Genomic DNA, 20,840 nt, shown 5'->3' with positions numbered 1-20,840 from the left:
GTCAATGAAAATAGTGTCGTACGGGCGGGTGTGTTATCAATATTGGATGCATGTATGTGTTTGTGTGGGTGTGTGACATGGAGACCATCAAACACACAGGAGGGAGGCGATGAAAGGTGGCGACAGAAATGGACAGAAAAAAAGGAAAAGAGGAGCTCTCCTCTTTTCTTTTTTCAGACAGCAGAGGCAGGTTGACAGAGACAGAGCAAGTGAGTCACTCAAGGTTTCCGCCGGCGCTTCATGGACGAGCGAGGGAGAGGCCCGACACGTCGCTCTCCCTCCCTTTCCATTAAAAACTCATCTTTTATTGACAGATGAGAAAACACAATGCTTCAGTCACTTGGACCTTGATCTGCTCTGGTTATTTGAGCAAGAGTTTCTCCGTTCCCAGAACCCATTAAAGCTGACAACCAGATAGGAACAGAAAGATGGCGACTGGCAGCAGAATTCCCCACAACAGGGGCTCTTCAATCTTTCTCATCTCAGAGACCCAAGGTTGGTAAATTTAGCTGTTCCTGCTCAGGGAGAGAGCGACTCCTCTGCGCTGCTGTCAGAGTAACTCTGGAGGGTGTCGAGTGTCGACCAGGGTGAGATTCCTTATTAAAAACAAAATCTGGGTGCATCATCTCTGCACCTGGAAAACAAAAAACAGTCATTTGGATGGCCTTTTTTTTTTTTTAAACCTTATGGCCATTAAGAAGGACATTCGTTGTTAGGATAATGCGGAGTTCATTGCTACAGTGTTTGCATTTCCACCCACCATTATCGATGCAAGCTCGCATCAGTACCAGTAAAGCCTCCAATGCAACAGCCCACTCTACTTCTTTTCTTCCTTTTCTTTTCACTGTTGCCAAAGGTTTAAACTGACCTTGTTATTAAAAAAAAAACAAAAAAAAAAACAACAACATTCAGGTATAATGCCCCTGTTGCCTGTCAGACCTCATAAAAGGGCTTAAAACTGAAGGACAGGTTAATGCTGCATTGATTTAAAAACATTTAACAGATAAGACAGTGGGATAATATTTTTCAGAACAAGAGAAACAAGAGGCTTTGACTTATATATCTGCGTATGTGCCTGCAACTAAATATTGATACCGATACACTAGAAAGCTCTCCCCTGTAGAAAAGATATTACCTCAGTATCAAGAAGAGATGTCTTGGGATTATGTGATATCATTATGTTTACCTTGTGTGTTGTGTCTTTTTTGGCAGTAAGAGATGGAGAGAGATTAAAATGCTAGATTGAATATAAAAACAGTTGTACTCCATGAATTCAACTGGATGAAATGATCAACAAAAGATCCAAAGATGGGTTTTGTTATCATAGGTGTATCAATACACCTTTTAGTTATATCACAGTTATAGTCTACACGGGTATATCACGGCCCCCCCCCTCAGAAACCTTAGCACAATTCTGACTGAGTGCAGGGAGACAAGCGTAAAATATTATAAAATATTGAAATCAGTAGCAGTAAAAGTTGCGAACAAATTGAAGCAGCACATTGGGCCTTGCTTGACGTCTTTATTGTCGCTCAGTGCATTGATCACATGCGTCAGTGTTTCAGTCCTGTGGCCTTCCTGTTCACGCAGGCTCACATTTGGAGGAACAAACAGTCTCCTAATGATCTGGGACAAGAGCCCGCTGCTGCCAGTCACGATCAGTTCGTGAGCAGCGTTATCCGCAGAGCGCCATCGGAGACCATCTTGCAGTGGGATAAAACCAGCCGCCAAAATCTGTCCACAGACACATAAACACCTGGCAAAGTTCTCAGAACTGTTTCTGTGGTTGTTTCCTACAGGATCACATTGTGCCGTAAGGACACACACACACACACACGCATGCACACACGCATGCACACACGCATGCACACACGCATGCACACATGCACGCACGTGCGCGCGTGCACACACACACACTGACTCACAAGGTGGAAACATCACTAGCCAACACTGTTGCTGTTAGGACTAAAGGTAGAGCCTCAGTTACCTCAGTTTACTGACATGACTTGGTGACAAATCCCTCAAAAGAATAAAAAAGGTTTTTCTACAAAACCCTTTCATAAATCAAAAACGGAAGTCCGGCATGTGTTTAAAGACCAAGTGTTCAGAACTTTAGACACATTTTATTCTGAAGGCAGACAGTATTTAGATTTGACATGCAACCCTCCTCACACTACAACTCAATTTCTGTTTTTATTTCTTAAAAATGTTGTAATCCATGTCTTTTCCTGATATCTTGGACACCTACAGTCTCATAATTATAGATTTGTGGTCCATCATGTGCGCTTGAATATACATTAACAACCTCTTCAGTGTCAAAGCAAGCAATTAGATCCATTCATGTCTTATTGTTAAACAGTCTTCCCTCACTTTACATCACTTCCAGTTTGTATATCTGCAGAAGGAAAGCTCTCCACAACAGCCCCATGATTCAGTGATGCAGTGTAAACAAAGAAATGCCTTAAAACTGGTAAAAATTACAAATTGGTAGGCAGTAATGTTTTTATAGTGAGTGCTGCCGTTCTTCCTGTTCAACACACATTTATATTCTCACAGGTGAATCCCGGCGACTGTCACGACTACCATCTACAGTAGTCAAACATCACTGACATGCAATGCAGGAGTAGTTTAGACCGAGCAATCAGAATTCTCCATCTGTCACACCTGTTTCTTTCAAAACCAACAAACTCAGCGCCTTCACTTTATGCAGATTCGAAATATGCATTCAGATTCAACTAGGAATCTGAATATATACAGTGTGCCAGTCTGCAACATCCTGCCAGGTGTATGTCAGCTTGAGAGCACAGACTGGTGATGAAGAGAGTGTTGTTGCCAGGGATTAACAGATAATGAGACGGGTATTTGTTAGTGTATGAGATAAATATTCTAATTCTAAAGTAAACAGCGTGTAATCTGACAAGCAGATGCTCTGAATTCCTGCCCAGAGTAAAAAAAAAAAAAAAAACAACCTCCAGTTTACACCTTTTGTGCTATAGGTATAGCTTTAACAGCATGTGAATGGAAGTCGCCCTCCCTGCTGTCTGCCTCTCTGTCTCTGTGCCTGCAAGCGTTTTTTAACTCACACACATTGTACCCTCTACCTGGTCAATAGTTAAAGCTCGTCCTATAGTGTGTGTGTGTGTGTGTGTGTGCATGTGTATGTGTGTGTGTGTGTGTGTGTGTGTGTGTGTGTGCATGTGCGTGTGTTTAAAAGTCAGTGAAAGCCAACACCTTCTCCAGGGAAGACACTTAGTTTCATTCACACATTCATTGTCCATGCAGAGCAGCACACACCCATGTGATCGTATGTCACGCAGAAACAGAGAGAGGCTATATATCCTGCACGCTTCGTATTCACCATGTGGGTATTAGGTTTTTATGCCTGTGTGTGTGTGTGTGTGTGTGTGTGTGTTATAAAGCCTACATATTTATTATATGTCACGTTGTTGCCTGTTTGAAAGGACAAACATGGGAGGATGTGGCATTTGAATGACTAGCATGTCTAACATGATACATTGTGTTTGAGGTCAGATTACGCGTAGATTAGGATACATTACAGGTCGGGTTACGAGTCAATAACCCTTAAACAAGGCTGAGTCAGCTGGGGAGCCTCCGCTCACTCACACTTAGACAATGTAATTGCCCTTTACTTAGATACACTTAAAGGGCTGATGAGAAATCCAGTGTTTCACTCCAACTGAAGAGTAATTTTGTTTTACAGAATCAGAAAAAATGCAAGAGAAAATGCATATGAATCCATGCTTCCGTCCACTATCGTTGAATGAATGATAGATATCTAATGAAGTTAGGACAGCAACAGCCTGTTCCAGTCCAATATTATCACCAGATGCCAGCTGATCGAGTTAACAAGCTAACGGCAGCCACAGTCAGCAGTTACTCTGGTGATATGCTGCCCCCTGTTTGCTTGAGCATGATTTTGTCCGGTGGCCAGTTCCTCAATAATGTACAATGTTAAGAGTTTTTGTTTACCCTTTTACTATTTCTACCTCGATGAAGACCCTGTGAGGCTCGAACTGCTCTGTGTATCAACAGATCTGCCTGACTAAATAAAGGCTTGATACAACGCCTCTCCTCGCTGTGCCCGACAGTGCCTGAAGAACGTTTCTCATCTATGCATTTTTTAGTGTAGATTACCGATGAGAATACTGCTATAAATAGCCAAAGACCAAATGATGTGTGCAAATTGAAGCCAACACCAATATTTAACAGTTTACCCACTGTACATGTGGTGATGCTGTCTCATATCTGCCTCCGCTGGCTGTGTGTGAGTGAGTGAGTGAGTGAGCGTTTACGTATGTGTGTGAGATGAAATTGATACTGTCCGTCATCTGTCACACATCACATGCTCACTCAGGCGCTCACAGCACACGCCACCAAGTGGAACGATGAATACCCCGCACACACACACACACACACACACACACACACACACACACACACACACACACACACACACACTCGCACACACACACACAAACCACACAAAACCCACACATTGTCTCTATAACTTTTGCTTTCTTCCACCTCTGCATTGTTTTTCCAGACAGACTCAGATCTGTGAGTGCGGGGTAGTGTCTCTGTGTGCACGAGGTGGTGGGGGTGAGCGGGGGTGTGGTGGTGGTGGTGATGGTGGTTGGCGAGATCTGTTAAAAGCAGAGCTGTGAATCTTTCATGATGTCTGATGCAGCAACATGAGAGAGAGCGAGAGAGAGCGAGAGAGAGAGAGAGAGAGAGAGAGAGGCAGACAGGGATAGAGGTGAGGAGAGGAGAGCAGAGTGCAGATGAGAGGGAGGAGGGTGGAGGCTGTGTCCTGGCTGCTGCCTCTCCTGTCATCTCTCCGTCTTTGACATGGGGTGGATGTTGCTACGGCGCGTTTGCTACTGATCCTGCCTCGTGTGCTCTGTATCTGATGCTGTTTTTATGAAAAATGCGTGTTTGTGCAGGCGGCAGTGAATATTTGCTTGCTCCTAACAGTGATTTTTTTTTCCAATTGTGGCGTCGGCTAGTATGAATTTGGATATCTTAAAACGCTGAAGCTCAGCATGTGTGTTTATATATGTGCATTTAAAGTGTTTTGATGGCCTGATATAGGCCAAAATCTCACAAGCAAATAGATTAAGTGTGTCCATGGGTCTTACATTACGCTACAATGCCAGCATGCTCAGCTAACTAGCTTATCACCCACAGTTGTAAGCGAGCGTTACTTCCAAGGCCAAAGTGCACATCATTAACTAACATTAGTTAATGAGGTCACAGGTTGTGTTTGAAAAGATAAATGTACCGTGTAATGTTTCCATGTTGTGTGGAAACTGCTCCTGGTTTAGGTTTAACGTTAGCGGCTCCGTCCTGCTCTCCCTTGGAGTGTGAGAATTTAATATTCCACTAAACTTAGTGTTACATCTGCCAAACATGTTAACACATTTAGAAACGCTCAGAAACATTTTTTGCTTGTGGTGTTGAAATTGAAACAGACAATTGTTTCAAAAATGACTATCTGCTTATTTATTTATTTTTTTTATAAATTGTGCACGTGCCATACAAGAACATAAAGCTTGACAACAGTGACTACTGGCAAATAGCATTTATTTCTTCCATAAAATAAAAGTAAACTTGCAATTTTTTTATTGATATGGTGTGAGAAGTAATATTGCAATTATTCTGACAGATATAACAGTTGTGATATTCAGGATCTCATTGTCTGTGATTAAAAAAACCTCTAAAATCTCAGACTAGAAATACTGATGAGTAGACTTTGTTGGGGTCTGTATCAAACAAACATGTTCCTTAGAAGATTTGTAGGCCAGGCCTTCTCTTCAGCGCTGCACTACTTCATCATAAAGCAGTTTTGTCAAACGTTTTACCTTCATCAAAAAACTGCAGCCTCTTCGATTTGGATATTGCTCTTGGCCACACTGCCATTTTGCAATTGCCATCTTTGGTGGTTAAGCCTGTTGATATATGTAATGCAGCCACGTTAATGATGCACGTTTAGATTCTACGTATGAACCCAAAGCTATTATCTAGAATGACTGTGGATAAAGGAGCAATAGATTAAATTCCTCCGTTGCCCGCATATAATCATGTGAAACTGATGGATGCAAGGGGTTATGGTCATACAACCTGCCCTGCAGGTTATGACGATCACGTAAAAAAGGAGTGGTAGGTGGGGGAAGAAAAAGAACCGAGGAGCAGAAGTGCAAACCGCTCGATGCCTCAACATCAATCTCTGCACCTTAAAATCAATGTGGTACAAACCAGTATCGTTTCTCGATAACCCCTGGCTCCCTTTTTCCTCTGCCTCCCTTCTGCTCTGTCTCCCCCCCTCACTCTATTTCACACCTCTTATCCCTGTTCTTTCTCCTCTCTTTAATGTTTACTTCCTCCTTCTTATCAGCCGCTATTTTTACTTTCCTCCTCCTCCTAGCCCTCCTCTCATCTCCTCCCCCTCCCCTCTCTGGGAGTTGAGCGTCCATCTGTTTTCCAAATGAAAAGATGAGCTGTTTGTGTGATGTGGTCGACTTGCTGGTTGCTCGGTTGCTTTATGAGTCAACGTTCCTCATACATATGCTACACGGTGGCCGTATACTCTGTGTGTGTGTGTGTGTGTGTGTGTGTGTAATGCATGTGCATGACGGGATGAAGATTTATTGGTCTAACAGGAATTTACATTGAAATGAACTGGTGCAGAACTAGTTACACCGACCGGTTTCTGAGCCGACGACCGGACAGTTTGATTAAACAGCACGCTCGTTCAAATCCAGCTGAAATGAATCGCTGTTAAATCGATTAGTCATTCGACGGATAATTATTAACAATGTTGGTAAGCGATTGTTCATTTCAGTCATTTTTTAGGCAAAAATTCTAACAATTGATGGGTTAAGCTTCCATTTTTCTTCTCCTTTTCATCTTCTATCACTGGAAACTGAATATTTTGGACTGAAAAAGCTGTTTAGTTCTCTTATGGCAACAGGGATCTGGGAAATTTTTCACTATGTTTTGACATTTTGTGGATTAATTTTGTTTGAATTATTCAGTACTCAAGCAGAACAATTTATTATGAATATCAACATTTTGTTCAGACCTGCATTTATTTATTCCCTTTATTCATGTTCAGCAAAAAGGTAGAACAGGAACAATATTGGCATTTTCCTTATGCGTTTTAATCGATGCTCATTGTTCGGCATGGAACAATGTGAGAGTTTCATGTTGACTTCAGATGAAAACTAAAAACGTACTTGAATCACTTTAACCTTTAACCTGTTTTTGAAACTATCAGTCAAAAAACCTTGAATAAGTAATCATAAATCTTAGAGAAACAACAGATAATAAATGATGGTGACCTCAGCTCTATGTTGGTTTTCAGTTTATAAGCTGTAGCAGTTGCACAAATCCAATTAAACTTGCTTTTCTGGGGGATGCAACGTGCGAGCCGTGTCTTCAGCTGCGGTGACAGGCTCCGGCAGTGTGAAATAAATCAACAATCCCATATAGGGCTGTGTGTCAGCGAGCTAGGCAGCTTTTCCAAGGCATTCTTGTGAGGATTATCCTGTTAATGACGTTTCACCATGATCAACTTATTGTGAACATTTTCAAAAAAAAATGCTTTTGTCTCCCCATCCCTATTTATTGTATTCATCTGATAAAGTAGAGTAGTGAACTGAGTATCCTGAAGGAATAACACTATGTACATGTGGAGCCACAGTGCAGTAGTACTACAGTCACACGCCTTCACTCGCACTTCAACCAAAGTATAAGCATTTGTAATGACTACCTCTGACAGCGAATGCCGACGTCAGGAGTGGATGTGATGTGAGTCGGCTTAGTGAGTTCAGCCTGAGTTTCAGCTCTCAGCCCTGCATATTAACTGTCATGCATCGTGGCACGTAATTTCAGGTGGGGACACGAGTGCCGCCTCCGCAGCGGGTTATCCGCAGAAATGCGCATTAGAGAATGTACAGTGGGGCATTACAAGGCCGGATTTCTATTAATTGGTTATTACAGGGAATAATTGGATTGTGCTAATTCTCAGTGTTAGCGATGCAGTAAGTCTTCGCCTCAGAACAATACGGCCCAATCAACATCCGTGTTTGTAGGAAAACAGATGCCAGTCACGGTTCAAGGAGTTGGTCTGGAAAAGGTTTCACAAAGCTCTTTATACAGACGTATCACTGTGAAATGAAGTGATTATTCTCAGTCATATTGTTTGATATGATACGCAGCTTTCCATTTTATTACACAAACATAAAACTAAGACAGTTTAAAGGTCACAGTCAGGACACAAAATCCTAGAAACAGCTGCTAGTATAAACTGAGCAGTATCAAGCTGCAGCCTTCAGAAGCACCATAAAGGCCAATCAACGCCTCTCCCGGCCAGCTTGTGAAGGTTTTCATTGGCACATCAAGCCGCTGCTTCAAGTACGCTAGTTAAAAGTAACACTGCAGGTAACTTTGCTCCAGAGATCTTCCTTTTTAATTTGATGTCTGCGGAGGATGTGGTGTTACATGGTGCTACATGGCCTCCTCATGAATGCATCCACAACACCTCTGAGACATTGACGGAAAAGCTACATGAATCAAATCCGGACTGAGACTTTCGACGGGCTGCATAAAATCGATCAACAAAATTGTTGTTTGTCAAGTAAAAAAACATGGAAATCACCAAAACACACGCTGTATTGCCTAGAGGATTTATATTCTGCCGATGGACACTTGTTTACAGCCAAAAACATATTTAACTGTCAAATTAGCCTCGGCTTGTTGACTGAGCAGCTGTACATTTGCTCAATGTACTGTACAGTCACCAGGGGAGGTGTTACATAATTGGAGCAAATCACACAGTTTGTAAGAGTTTTCCCTCAAACCCCAGCAGGGTTTTTAACCATTTTATAGCATCAACGGTCTCTTTGGAGGGAGACATAAGGCGACTCAGTGCTGTGCTACAGTGGAGGGTGTTTGTTGTGAGTGTAAAAGCCACTCAGCGTCCTTAGTAAAAGGTCACATTCACACACGGTGCACTGATAGGATCAGCGGCAGAGAGTATTAACAGGCAGATCTCATTGAGTGTAACTGGATGTGTGAGGTGAATGATCAGCCGTGATACATCACGTTTGCTTTGTAAGAAGGTGATTTTAATTAAGGCTGGGCAATGTATCAATACTTCAATACCTGTATCATTAAGGTTTTATAGGACTGTTATATTCTGTTTATTGTTATATCCTGATATGAGTATTTTCTTTTCCCAGTTTTAAAGGCTGCGTTACAGTAAAGTGATGTCGTTTTCAGAACTTACCCGACTGTTCTACTTGCGGTCTACTCGGCGTATCCACATATATCCACATTGTTGATGATTATTCATCAAAAGTCTAATTGTGTTATTGCAAAAGCACCAAAAGTCATCCATACAAAACTGTTTACTGTTTCAGTTCACTGATGTCATTTGAGACGATTAAGTTTGCAGTTAAACTGTTAAACATCCTGCCCCCATTATATATTTTTGTATCCCCAAATTTGAGGGATCACTGCAAAAAACGTGAGAATTTTTATATTGATGTTGGCGCCATAAACTGAATATCAGTCAGGCTCTAGTCAGTCGCTGGAAGATCTTACTTAAGATCTTACTTAAGATCTAATTTCTCAAAAAATTGTCTGTTTACTTTATGTTTCCAATTTATGTTTTTTTAGTCTTGCTCTCCGTATTTCACTGTTTAAAAGTAATGGGCAAGGAAATTTCTTTGAACGAGAAGAAATCAGCTATTTCTTTTTATTTCACTGAATATCACTAATTATAACTAATACATTTATGAATTCCAAGTTGTTTTATTTGTTTTGCTTCTTTGATCAGGTTAGATTAATTGGCCAGTGGTATCATTATTAGACAGGTACTAATACTTAGACCAGATACCGCAGGTGAGATACGAGTGTTCCGGGAGGGGCCGGCAGTGACCTGATTTGGGATTTGACTTGCCCAAGAAAACAAGACCTGGGACTTGAGGAGAGAGTCTAAAAGGCCAAGTCAATGATGGACCATGCTGTCAGTGTCACCTGAAAACAAGCGTCAGCTCGGTTTCAAGCTGGCGATTTGTTGACATTTAACTCACACACATACATGCACACTCACAGCCGCCCGTCGTTCCCCCGGGGATATCATGAGAGTCGAGGAGGAGAGAATCCCTCAGACTGTGTGTTTTCATGTGACGCTCAGACAGAGGCCTATAATTAGACATGTTGCTGTGAAAATCCAAACTCCATACACACAGTGTGTGTTTCTGTGAGCCTTCCCGTGCTCCATACAGCAAAGGCTCTCTCGTACTTTTTATCATTTTAACCTCCCGAGTGTCAGGCTCCCAGGCTATTTCATGTAATTTTTTTATTGTTATTTTTATGGCATTTCTGTTTTTATTAGATAGTTTACCGTCGGGAGTGCCGGAGAAGTTTATTTGATAGGGGCGGCGAGCTGCATAAGAGCTGCTCCTCAGCTCATAACGTCCTGAAGACACGGCATGCGTCATATCCTGACGAGACGCCGGGGCATCCATACGAGCTGTAGAATGGTTCCACCCTTTGTGCAGCCACTCCCGCACAGCACTTACAGGTCCTTGCTCAAAGGCACCGTGGGACACATAATAATGAATTTCTGTGAATAAGACTTCCCAAGAAAAGGATTAAGTGTTCACTGTGAAATTGAAATAGCTGCTTTCCTATTTTTTCCTTTTCATTTGAATCATGTCAGACATTGTCACTACAAGAGATTTACCAGATTATCCAGATTTTTTTTTTCTTATTTTGACAAATCACATGTTTGTGACTAAACATGTTTTCACCAGAAGTTGCTGAATTACACCAGATGTCATTTACACTCACCACTAACGAAACAAGCTGTTCCAAACTGAACAATATGAATGAACTGAAAAACAATAACAGACAAATACCATGATTCATAAACTATTACACTGATTGGTGGTTTTATTGGTCCTGCCGTTTCCTTTTGAGCAGACCAAATATGACAGCTCCCACACAAGCGTTTCCAGTTGGGATATTCAGGTGGGGTCAGCCTGGCTTTAGCACAGTGTAACACAAGTGGACTTGATCACTGAGCCTCAAGAAGTTGACTCTATTGCTGTATTTCATTCACACAGTGTTCACTCCAGTTCTCCGTTCAGTTTGGTTCTGGCACAGGAAGATGGCGTCCTCATTCTTTTACCACATTTAGCATTCTTCAGTTTCACTCGTTGTTTCAGTTGTGATCCCAGCCAGGGAAACTGTCTGCAGAGAGCCCAGCGCATGTTTTCCTTTAAGTTTGCCTCAAGCGGTTTCCATCAGAAAGCATATCTGGCTTCAGAAGGCTGTGGGAAGTCAGGTGGTGTTGTATAAAGACCAACAAAGCCTACATAGGGAGGAGATGGTGGTGGATGATGGGGGGCAAACAAAGGAATACCCCTAGGATAGAAACTGGGGTTTCAGTGAGAAGAGAAAAAAAAAACATTTTCTGTGTTTAAATTTAGACACCAAGACTTCTTAGGTTGAGGAAAAGACAACTCATCCTCACACCTAAATGACTGAATCAGCAAAAATCCCTCCATTATTTCTGTAACTTCCATTACAGAGGCAGAGGCTGTATGTTACCAGATTTACTTCCCTTACTGACTGCAACTAAGTGAAAAGAACTCATCGCTAACTTGTGAATTCACACTGGAAGCGAGCAACAGTCCCCTGATTGAAAGTCCTGTCCTTGTTTAATCCAACCATCCATTCCTGACCTCCTCCCTGTACTGACTATTCACTTTTCATATATCTCTGCTTGGCTTCCTCCTTTGTACCTGTAAAACTACTACCGCCACTAGAGGTCTCCACCATAAAACAAACATAACAATGGGTTTTAAATATCCTGCTTTTGTTTTTTTGACCTACGTGAGTCTTTTTTTTCTGATAAAGACAGAACTTGGAAAAGATCATTCATGTCCTGCGTGTTGAGGCAAGGATTACAAGCCAATCACAGCTCAGTGGTACCAGCCAGTCACAGCACAGGAAGGTAGGAATAGGTGGAACACACCAAAAATGAACATGCAATGATATCACATTGTACATGTGCCTGTTCAGAAGGCTGTCATTGCTTTAGTCTTCTGATGCTTAAGCCCCCTCCTCAAAAAAAACAAAAACCCTGCGGCTGTTCTTCCTGCAGCTCTGTCAGGCACTCGTTGCCACATTCACTCAGTTTCTGGACTTGATGTGACACTGAAGATTTGACCTGGAAACAGCCAACCTCGGGCTGTGACCTAATGTTCCCCCATCAGCCAGGATTTGATGCTCCCTGCTGAGAAAGAGCACTGAGGGAGAATCTGCCTCTGATGTGCCCCTTTTAACCCCCTTACAAACACACACACACACACACACACACACACACACACACACACACACACACACACACACACACACACACACACACACACACACACACACACACACACACACACAAACACACATGCATGCACGCACACACGCACATTCATACATTCCACCAGTCGCTTGTCACCTTCCCATCACCCCCACTACCACCACCGACACTGTACAGTTGGATTAGGGGCTGATGTCTAATCTCAGGCTAATCCTGTCCCGTTAATCTATGTGCTAGAAGATCTGAGCTCAAAGAGCGAACGCACTGAACCTCGCCACTGAGGGAATGACACGCACTCTCGCTGATTTATACCATGTTTGTTTGCGTCGAGCCTCGCTCTCTTTCAACAGGTTAAAACTCCCGTTATTCGCCAGAGCACGTAAATCTCCTTCAGATTTGTCCCGGGGCAACACAATCTGTTTACGGTCAACTGTAACGAGGGCTGATCCCAACAGTCTTAGATAGCCGCCCTGACCTTTACCCTCATCAGAATTAGCCACACACAAATGTGCAGAGTCAGGCGGCGGCTCTCCTCGGCGTGGCACACACCAGTTGGCACGTGTTGTGCTTTTTCTTTTTTTTTTTACAGACTGAGTGAAAGGGAGTAAAAGTAGTAGTTAGTTTAAGAGCCTTTAACTGCTTCCCAGAAATGACATAGAATTATGGTATTATACTGCGTAGCTGGTGCCATGTGAACACACATGCACGCACATACACACTCTGTGGACAGCAGACAGACTGTGGGGCGGTGGGGTATTTTTGGTTCGGGTAATAGTATAAAATAAGGAAGGGTTCACCCAAAACACTATTTGCCTACAACTCCCTGTACGTCTCTCTGCTTCTGTAAAACCTCACATTCCTTCCCGCCTCGGCGTTGCGTGTTTGTTTCTGTTAATAAAATGCCCACGCCCCAAATTGGGAATTTAAATACAGGATTTCGTGAGTAATGGCCATGTTTCACTTGTTATATAAAGAATGAGCAAAATAGAGGAATTCAAGCAGCAGCACTTACAGATGTAATGAGATGATGTGACTTTTTGACAATGACCTGACCGGTTTTCAAACTGGGTAACTATCACACAGACTGCCATCGGATTAGTGATCTGCTTACTTTTCCTCTTGCAGGCCAAAAGTAAAAATTTCCTTTACCGTTACTCTCACCTGTGTTTTGACTTAAGAGCTGATTACCAGGGGTCCTCATACAGTTTTGGGGTCTCTGAAGCTTCAGCGAGAATGACTTGTGAATATTTGAAGCTATCGACCAGGACAGGAGGAGCGACATCAACCACTGTCCTCACCTCCAAAGTCTCTATAGTCGACTTGATGAGCAAGTGAGCGTTTAGCACGCCTGCTCCGTCGATGGTGTGTGAGATGAACAACTGAAAAATGCAACCTGAACAACTCCTGTCAGATGAAGTCTCCGGAGTGCTTCATCAGCTGACAGTTCAAAACCCCTGAAACTATTAAGTTCATGATCACATTTGCTTAAACGGCTTGATCAGCTAATGGATGCATCGACTGCTCAGCTCACCTTTACCCCGAGTGCAATCTGCAGTGACAAGAGGGTTTTGCACCATTCCTCTGCTTGCATGTAAATGCAAATATAGCAAATATTGATATAAGAGGCGAGACACGCGGCCTCATTGATTTGCGTGTTGACCAGAGCGGTGCAGAGCTCTGCATGCTGTAGGGAGGCTGTGATGATCTGTCACAAAACTGCGGTGGAAGTCTTTTTTTTTTTTGTGTCGGTCTATTATGCAGTCATTATGCAGAAAACTGTGCACGCACCAGCAAAAAAATAAATATAAAATAAGAGCACAGTGACTTTAAATTACAGAATCATACCAGAGTGTTAGAAGCCACAGATTTATTACACACTAAGAGGTAGATTACAGCTTTATAATCTACTCCATTTCCCCTTATTTCTCACTCTCTCGCTGCTCCTGCTTCCGTCGATGATCTTTTCTCTCCTCTCTCCCCCTCCTCACCTCTCCCTCTTCTTTCATTCCCATTTATTGCCTTCTCATCCCTCCATCTTTCTCCTCTTTCATCGTTACACCCCCCCTTCGCTTTTCGTTGGATAGTAAAAGAGGTAAAAGTGTACTTTGGGAGGAAGGCCATGTGGAACGTTAAATCACATACAGGTGCCCCTTAAATGGTGAAGAGAGTGTTAGGCGGAAAGCACACACACACACACACACACACACACACACACACGCATTCGTGCATGCAGACGCACCGGCAGCCCCTCATTTAGCCAGCAGTAATTTGCCGCAGTAAGTGACAGGGTTATTGTAAGACGCTCATTAAGAAAGGGAAGCAGCGAATAAAGGTCTGACTGAAGGGAATAAATTCAAACCACTGCGCCACTTTTACTGCCCAGCGTAAGCCGCTTTGATGTGGTGTGTGATGGCAGCGCCCGGGCAGGCTGAGGGCATGTGAGCGTGTGTCAGAGTGCTACCTATGTCCTCGATTCTTTTTTTTTTTCACGTTTTATTCGCAATATGGTCACTGCGTAACACCTGATTCCTGCCTCGCTCGCGTCGTTGGCAGAGCGCTCTGTGTATGCGCTTGCTCTTTTACGCCGTCGAGGGTCAGAGGTCAGATCCGCGAGACTGACAGCGCGAGGTCACTTCCTATGACAAACTTTCATCTCAGCAGGAGACCGAAGAAAAAGGAGGGACGTGTGGATGAAAGGAGTGAGGCGGAGACATTAGGGGAAATGGAGGGGAGGCAGAAGAGGCGGTGGAAAGTGATGTGAGGAGAAGGATTGAAGGTGAAGCAGAGCAGATGAGAGGATGAGGAGACAGTCAAGGGGAAAAAAAGGGGAGGAAGGTGCAAAGGTGTCTTGCGGTGGTGGTCTGTGAGTCTGTTCCATCATACGGGGTGCAGAGTGACACTGAGCTTTTGCAATGTTAACCGTAGTTATGAGCACTCGCTCCATTACAAGTCATAAGTCATTTGATCAAAAAAGCAGCATGGCTGTCTGATGTGTGTCAGTTGATCCCCAGTGTTTGTCAAGACTGTGGTGTGTCCACAACTATCGGACGGGTTGCCAGGAGGTTTCCGTTCGGACACTCGTGACCCCCACAGGATGACTGCGGTGATCCCCTGACTCGTGTGCATCCAGCGTCTTGACATTTTTTTGGTTTTTAATAAAATGCCTGATAGACTGATAGAAATGTGGGACAGATTATTGTGCCAACTGTCAATCAAATCGTATATGAATGGGTCGCCTGATCCCTCGCTCCAGTTTCACTCCGGTGCCGCTCACCCTGTGAATCGCAGGCATTCCAGACGACGACATGAATCATTTCTGCTGTGAATATGTGGGATCATGTGAGATTTTCTCTTTTTTTGTAACAGATTTTATGAGTGATGTGAGTGCATGGAGCGTCCTTACGTGAGGGAGCAGCGAGAACAAAAAGCTTTGCGTGCGTGAAGTGGAAATGATCGCTTCACTACGCTCACACACTGTGATCAGCGCGAGTGACGAGTGACTCTCAGTTAGCATGTTAGCCTTGTAAACAAATTAACTTCAGGATATTAGTATGTATTTAGCCCAAAGCTACACTGTGCCCAAGAATGTAGGGTGCCACTAGCGTGTAGGGTGTAAAACTCCACAGATCTGATGACTTTATTGTCGTTTCTTTTCATTATGGTGATATGAGACTGTATATGGTCTTCTGTTTTGGATGTTGCTATGTCGTGATAAGACACAAGTTTTATCTCATAGTGGTTTTACAAGCTGTAGAGTGTTTTTTTTTTTACTGACCAGACTGTTCTGCTTGATTTCATACTTGTAGCTACCCACTCAGTCATTATATCCACAATCCTGTTATTAAATCTCATAAATCTCATTGTGCTGACATTTTGTGAAAAATGCCTTTACCTACAATATTTTTTGCAATATTGAAAGCGGCATTAGGTCAGACACATTGTAACAGTTGTTTTGTTGCCCAGTCCCACCATCTATGAAGTTTTAAGGCCATTTTAAAAAAAAATCTTTTTAATATATATATATTTTTTTGCGTTTTATTATGAAGATATAATGCCCGGTCCTGCTTTCTTGCCTGACCTGACTCATTGTTAGTGCCGTTGCCATGTTTCCACATCAATGCAATTAACTCGAAGAGCACATTGTTTGTGTGTCATGTATAAATGGTTGCCAACATAATTAAAGTGTGACTCATGTAGTAATACAGTGGAATTATCTTTTAAGAAATGCAGAGTAGTTGGTTATGAAGTGCTTAAACAGCTACAGGTTTTCAGAGTAATTGTTTCACTCCTTTCGATGGACAGTGATGCTCCACCCAAACAGTAGAGCTGTTTGTCAAACTCCAATTTTCCTTTGTCAGCAGCTAAAGCAGGTTGAGCAACGGTCCAACATCTGGAAACTAGTCATTTGAGAGACTTCAGTTATGCTTTACAGTGTGCTGATTCAGCTCTGGCGTGTAGTGCCCGAGCTCTGAGAAAGATTAGTCCGCAGCGTCGGTGCAGGTTAGCTGTGTGATGGAGCTTCTGCTGTGGCTGTGCGAGTGTAATTGGATTTACACGTCTCATTTAACCTGCTAGATGCCTCACCAATCTCAGATATTGGAAACATCACTAGACTTTCTCAAGTAACAGATCTTGTTTGTTTTTTCATGGTACAGAAATCATCTGTAATGATTTAAGATTAACTCAAGTGCAGCCAAAACAACTTTTAACCACATTGGCAAAGTTCAGCGATGTAGATACTTAATTATGATTAAAGTTATAATTGCAGAGTTTGCCCTTTTTGGGTGTTTTTCCCTTGTTTTGACTCAAAACATCAGGGATTAGTCAGGATGTTCATTTGGTTTAGCTGCAGTGACTGCAAAACTGAGCTTCTCATTGCATGTGTCAGTATCTGTAAAGCACATATTAAAAGTGGTGGTGTGTGTGAGGTAATCTGATGATGATGATGATGGTGTGTGTGTGTGTGTGTGTGTGTGTGTGTTTGAAAGATAAGAGATTATCTTGTGTGTAAATTCCATTTAGTGTAACCTACAGCCTCGGGGTATTGTATCTGTGGAATTAACATTAAATGCCCCCATACCTTCTGTGTGCATGTGTGTGTGCAAATGTGTGTGTGTGTTTGCGTAGATGCCTAAAAGCATATAATTATAGTGACTGGTGTGTATGTGTGTGTGTGTGTGTAGTGTGTATGTGTTTGTGTTATGAAATACAGTGACCTGATCTTCTTAATTGTACGTCTAGTGACCCTGATCCACCTAATCGAGGCCACAGGGGGAGGTCTGTGTCTGTGTGTGTGTGTATGTGTGTGTGCGTGTGTTACTCAGATTACATGTATTGTTATAGTGTACATATAGTGGTTTATGATTAAATTAAGTGATGAAACTGAATGCATTGCACTCAGCCAGCGTAAACCAATAAGTCAATTATAAATAAATGTAAATATCAGAGAATCCCAGAATCACATATCATGCTTTGAACGAAGGGGATTTAGAATATGTACAGTATAACACACGATCAGTCCGTAGGCACTCATATTAGATAAGACAAACTAAAAGAAAGTTACAGTGGCAAAAGAGGAAAAAGAGGAGAAGAGGAAAACCTCAGGAAGTGCACCAGAGGAGAAAAGTCTGGGTGTGCCGTGGGATTTTTGGTACAACCAGGTTATAATTGTTTAATACACCTGTACAACAAGTAATGAATTAGTTTTTAATTTACTCTCTCAGTACTTTGTACACATTAATTTCCCCATACATGCCAAATTCTATACCCTAAAATGTCCTTTAAAAACCTCCCTGAGAACCAAAAATGTGCAGAGTGATTAGACCTTAAAGAGGCTTCTTTTCACGAAGAGTGACTTGGGCGCATAAAGTTTGCAAAGCACTTCATGTAAGATATCGAGGATACAAACCAAAACCGCAAGTCAAAGCTTTTAAGACTAGACACAGAACTAGAAAGCTCTTTAGTTCTATCGAACCAAATCCAGTGCAGAATAAAACATGTTTGAATCAGATAGATCCAGAATTTAAGGTGGATCTACATCAAACTGTACTCACTTATAGATACCTGCCACCTAAGTTTGCTTTTTAAAAAAAAAATAAAAAAATCAAGATCCATCCATTTTTCCCTGAGAAATTAGGAGCCAATGTTATAAATTAAGACACAATTCTTAGATCTTCCCCTTCATCCTGATCCACACCAGAAGTCGACACCCAGGTCTATTCTGGTCTGAGATCCATCCTCCATCCAAGTTGGAATTGAAGCACTTCTTTCAACATAAGACAGATAAATAGTGAGGGAAACATACAGACGGTACTGAAACAGTAATGGGATGTTAGTGGAAATGATCTTGTCTGATTAGATTTTTAATTTAAAAGGAGCAGTTCCTCACAGTTAGTTTCAAGATCAGTGCTCGTCAGGTCAGTTTGTTGCACTCTACATGCAAACTCAGTAGGGCCGCCTTATATTAACCACATTTGGGTGCCACAGCTAATAGCTCATCAATATTACTCTTGGGAAAATGCGCAAAAACAAATTCCAGTCGTAAGTAAATGCTGGATCAAAACCAGTATCATCAGCTTGCTATGTCATGTAGCAGAGATAAACAACTTGTGAGCGAAAAAATCTTCCCATGAACATTAAAAATGCATTTCGCCAGAGGGGAAATACCAATTATCCGTCTGTAGCCAGGAGCCAAACCAATAAATATCCGTGTGTCTGATGCACACGCCAGCAGCACGGCATCATAACACTAAAAAAGAGAAAATTAATTAATTTTTAGTGTCAAACAGAGATAAACGGGCAGCCGCTGTCAAGTGTTTAAATGAAATGCTGTGTCAACAACGTGCTGTCTTTGATTAAATCCGGGTGTTCCCAAAGCTGTCTTGATGGAAGTCCAATTTGACTTATAGATTATAGATGGCTCTGCCCAGCAACAGACACCAAGCCTACACCTCAGAGGTGTCTGTAATGCCACTCCTCCTGTGACTGACTTTGGTAAAAATGATGTCATCCATAGGAATAGAACTAGACTCATTTGCTGGCAATAAAAGTAAGCAATAGTTATATATATATATATATATATATATATATATATATATATATATATATATATATATATATATATATGTATATGTATCGCATTGAGCATCGCTACCAATACTGTGCTGCCAGCTGAGTGTCTGCCGGTGCCTGCTGACGGAGACAGCAGGCACCGGCAGCATTAGTAGTTGTGTTAAAGATGTAACATTCTTGTTAAGGCAATATTTCAAGAACTCTCTCAGGGAATTACTTCAAATTCAGCACCAATGTCCACTTTGACTCAAGAATGAACCAAGTAGAATTTACTACTCAAGAGTCAAAGGTCAAGGTTATTTTACCTCATATCTCACTTATGCAATGAGGGAATGTCTTCAAACTTGGCAGAAAATGTATAGTTTGACTCAAATATGAGAGACATGTTGGCCATTACTTAACAATTCATGCGATTTTTTTGCAAAGATGAAGTTCATCACTACTGTCAGAGAGCAGCTGAGGACTGCGCAGGTCCTCCAAATTTCTAAGACATTGCTGTCAACAGCAACGTCTCATAGAAAGTAAAGCTGAGAGCAGGAAACTGTTCACTTTCCAGGACAGCTTGCATTTAAACTTGTGGATACTTTGGAAGATGCCACAACAGGAAGGCGACTTGTCCAGTCCCTGCACTTCCTTAGACTTATGTTTATATTATACAGCTTGGGATGTGCCTGCATCTGATATGCAGCATTTTTCTGATTTGTAGAATCTGTGTTTTATAAATTGCCAATCAAAGGAACTAATGTAAAAAAACTAATGTGAAATATGCTACTTGGGCTCTCAAGAAGTACAAATATTTCCTTTGAAAATGCAGTGAAGTGAAAATATAAAGTAGAGGAAAATGGACGGCTTCAGTGAAGAGCACCAACATTGCGCTTAGGTTCAGCACTAGAGTAATGTGCTTAGGTACAGTGCATCACTGCCAGCTGTCAGCCTGCGGTGCGGTGCAGGATACCTGTTCACCCACCTGGCACACGTGCCGACGTCGGCTCTGACTTGTTGAGACGGGCTCAGGTATGTCGGGGCTGCCACATGGAATGCAGGGGAAAAAAAAGGGAGCCGGAGCAGGAGGGCGTGACAGAGGGAAGAAAGTGAGAGCCAGATGCCTTTGATGGGAAAAGGAAATGAATGGCTGAGCGATGTTGTCTTGATGTGGTCGCCATGGCGACAAGTGCAAGCTGTTATACGTCTGCAGGCAAATCCAAAAACAAGTTTCAAATTAAATGCATTCACTAATGATTAAGTGCAAAATAACCCGCAGCAGACGCAGGTCTGCAGTCTGTCCAACGCAGCTCCGATCTCCAGGAGGGCTGTGGGAAACTGTGATCTCTGCTTGGCATCACGTCAACCATTAAAT

At 42.3% G+C, this 20,840-nt stretch overlaps 1 protein-coding gene and 1 long non-coding RNA gene across 4 annotated transcripts in view; one reads left to right on the top strand and one right to left on the bottom strand.

Moving 5' to 3' along the window:
- LOC119029205 (glypican-1-like) overlaps window positions 1-20,840 on the top strand; it is a 41,898-nt gene that overhangs the window by 2,183 nt on the left and 18,875 nt on the right. The gene's annotated exons all lie outside the window — the stretch shown is intronic.
- On the bottom strand, window positions 18,757-20,614 carry LOC119029206. The gene is made up of 2 exons (XR_005077924.1): window positions 20,451-20,614; window positions 18,757-19,160 (listed from the first exon to the last, which is right to left on the bottom strand). It is a non-coding gene; the product is annotated as an uncharacterized LOC119029206 (long non-coding RNA).

This window comes from Acanthopagrus latus, chromosome 11 (genome assembly GCF_904848185.1).
Source record: "Acanthopagrus latus isolate v.2019 chromosome 11, fAcaLat1.1, whole genome shotgun sequence".
NCBI classification, from domain to species: domain Eukaryota; kingdom Metazoa; phylum Chordata; class Actinopteri; order Spariformes; family Sparidae; genus Acanthopagrus; species Acanthopagrus latus.
Note: the sequence above shows the minus strand (reverse complement) of the source record. Positions and strands in the feature narration are given on the sequence as shown.